Consider the following 3753-nt stretch of genomic DNA (forward strand, 5'->3'; position numbering starts at 1 on the left):
ACAAACAAAAAAAACAAAAAACAAAAACAAATTAATACCAACAAAAACAACATTTAAATATTAAAATAAATAAAACATATCATTAGCCCTTTTCTCTTTTTTTTTATATTTTTTTCTGTTTGTTTATGATTTGTGATTTAGTACTAAATCAATTGAGTTTGACACTAACTTTGAATAAAACTAGGAATAAAGTTGCACTAGATTAAACCTCTTTAACAAAATTCACACATTAACTTTTTGCATGGTAACTGAGACCAATCTTATGTGTTTGATTCGAGGAAAGAAGATAAAAATAACTTTAACAAACCAATTAAAAGAACAATCCCCAACGACTTGAAACAAAATATGGAACTTCAAAGTGGGATCTTGATAATATCCTAGCTGGAGTAGACATTAATCACAAACACTCAAAAAAAAAGAAAAAAAAAAAAAACCAAAACCTCTTGAGTTCAAGAAGATTAGTTTCTTGAATTCTTGAATTCATTTTCTTGTTATAAGATCAATTTCTTGAATTCTTGAATTCAATTTCTTGTTATAAGATCAATTTCTTGAATTTTTTATATACTTGGAGGCAGAAATTATAAAAATTATGCTTAGGTAAAAAAAATGCTCACTAGATCCTAAAAATTAGTAACTATACATCAAAAAAAAAAAAAATTATAAAATTAGGAAAGAAATGCTCACAAGATTATAAAAACTAATAACTATTTATCATAATAGTTATTAATTATAAAATCTATGTGTAAACAATAAAAGAAATTATTGATTAATTTAATTGGAATATATATATAAATTGAAAATATGGAAAAAAAATTATAATTCAATGAAAATGGAAATAATAGAAAAATCAAAAAGTTAAATAGAAAGGAAATAAAACTAAAAACAAAAAATTAGTAACTAATAGAAATGGAATTTACCAAACAACCCATAATAAGACCTCAACCAACCACCTTACAAATTAACAGATAAATTTAAATAATGATAATAAAATAACAAAAAAAGAATTCCCATGGATAAGTGGCATAATTTTTTGGTCAAAGACAAACTAATAGGCAGTCAAAGGAAAAATTGAATGAGTAATAACATGCCTACGGTGGGTATAATAATCAACAAATCTTCGAGAGTCAGCTCAATTGATGATGGTTGTGAAAATGAAAGTGTTATGTGCGAAGAGGTTCGAGGTTAAAATCTCTTGGATTCACATGTGCTTGCAGAAGGGGAATATGTAGGCACCTAGAGGTTATAATGGTAATGGTTGGAATCAACCCTGTGTCAGGGGAATATGAGATCAACCCAGTCGTTGATTCCTCTAGATTCAAAATAATAGTAATGATAAGAAGAATAAGAAGAAAGGGAAGGTGGGGAAAAATTGATGACCTATCTTATAAGTGGAAACAACCTGAAGGCTAGGGTTTGCAAAGCGGCACGAAAATGGGGTTCAAGGGAACCAAGGCCGAGAAGAAGGTAGTCTACGACAAGAAAATATGTGATTTGCTGGAGCAATACTCAGAGGTGCTGGTCTGCGTTGCAAACAATGTGGGATCCAAGTAGATGCAGGGCATTCATGCTGGATTGAGGCCCGATACGGTCGTTCGTCTATATGCAGAGAAGTCGAGGAACACCGCCTACCAAAACCTGATTACTTTGCTGGTGCTGAAGGGGAAGTTGAGGGCCACTATGTTCAACCTCATCCCGGAGGACTGGGGTGCTTACACCCACCCTTGGCTACAGGAGATCTTCTCATCCTACCTCTGCCTCAAATCCCTCCACTTGCGGCGAATGATCATCAAGGACAGCGACCTCGCCACTCTTGTCGGAAGCCACAGCCACATGCTGCAAACCCTCAAGCTTGAGAAATGCTCAGGGTCCTCCACTCTTGGACTTCTGAAAATCACTCGCTCTTGTAGCTTCTTATCAGGGACTATTCACGAAGGCAATCACCCGAGGGATTGGATCTATGACGACGGGAAACCCAACAAGGAAAGATCTGATCCGCTGCCTTCCACAACAAACTCGTTTCGATCCTAGGCGAAAACGATATTCTAGACAAGGGTTTCAAGCATGAACAATAAAAGAATAGGGGAATACGAGACTGCAGAGGAAGGAACCGAGGCCAGGAAGGATGATCACTCCAAGGGAAACAGCAGTCATAGCGTAGGGAATGCAGAGCAATCTCTGCGGCGAGGAGAATTTGTAGATCCATGGACAAACCAATATCAGCCGGCAACAAGATCTGGATCCCCGGTAAGTACCCACAGCTTCCAAGTTTTTGTCAAATCCCCTGCAGGAAAAACACAATTACTTTGGGTAAAAGAGACCAACTCTGTAAAGCAACTACAGAACCTCATACTGCAAAAATTTTGATATCCCACCAAATCAAAAAACCTAATACATGGGGGCAGAGTACTCCAAGACACAAAGTATCTCAAGGAATACAAAATCGCACCCATGTCAACAATAATTCTCAATCTGAGAATAAGAGGGGGCGCGATAGAAAATAGCAGAAATCCTTATAGGGGTGAGGGAAGTGGGACTGGTACAAAAATTACAGGAACACATCAGGGGAAAAAAACAGGAAGTATATCCTTCAAAAACATTCATCAAGGGAAAAACACAGCAGAAGCCGCACCAAATCAAACAGGTACGGAAGCAAGGCCATACATTGTGGAACAACTGAATCATACCCCGGAATATAGCATAGATATACCAGAAACAGATGAGCATTGCACTATATATGAAAGACAAGCAATAATATGTAGATTTAACTGTTTTTGGCCCAAACCGGTTGATCTCTTTAATTGGATCTTCACAAACTAGACTATACAATGTGAAATACATATTTGTTCCAAGGGGTTCTTCATAGTAAAATTTCCTACAACAGAGGCTAGAGACTTTGTAAAACAAGAAGGACCTTAGTTCTGGGGATCCACAGGCCTATTCATCACACCGTGGTTCCCAGAATTTGATGCAAATACAATGGTTGTCTCTAAGATGCCAGTTTGGGTGTGATTGCACAATCTCCCATTACACCTCTAGAGTCAGCAAGTACTCACAGGAATTGGTAATACTATCGAGCATTACATCAAAATGGACACCTAAAGACTGGAGGAAAGAATCTACGCTTATGCTTGAATATGTGTGGAAGTAGGCCTCAGCAAAGGCCTTCCAGACCAAATTCAACTGAATTATAGATAGAGGTGTTGGTCATAGTCTTTAGATTATGAAAATATAGCATTCAGATGTAGAACCTACTGACAAACATGACACCTACAAAGCACGTGTCCAACAGCCAAAAAAGACACCCGGAGGAAGAAGAAAACGGGGAAACAAGCCAAGGGATGGCAATTTCCTCCACCACTCTCGGATGACGAGGAGGAAGAAGAGGTGGAACATGAAACCCCTAATGAGAAAAATCAGATGAACAAACATCCAGAAGTAGAAGACATAAATCCACAGGAATCTACAAACGTACAGTTGGCAAGGCTACCAGAAACAATGGATATGAGTATATCCAAACGTCAACACATATCAGACACCTCAAATTCTGATAAAGACAATCCCCAACCTATGGTTGATACAGCGCTAGCACTTCTAACTCTAACAGAATATAAGGGGGGGTGGAGAAAGGTTGAGAAGAAAAAAGGGCGAAAAGCTTGACTTTCCCCCATCTGTACATTATTTACTTGTTTCTTGTCTTTTCTGAAAACTAAACACCCTGCGTGGTGATGGATGATAAATGCATCTTTTTTTTAC

The sequence above is a fragment of the Pinus tabuliformis genome, chromosome 7 (assembly GCF_031772625.1).
Source record: "Pinus tabuliformis cultivar Carrire ecotype Pingquan chromosome 7, CPIR1, whole genome shotgun sequence".
Classification (NCBI taxonomy): Eukaryota; Viridiplantae; Streptophyta; class Pinopsida; order Pinales; family Pinaceae; genus Pinus; species Pinus tabuliformis.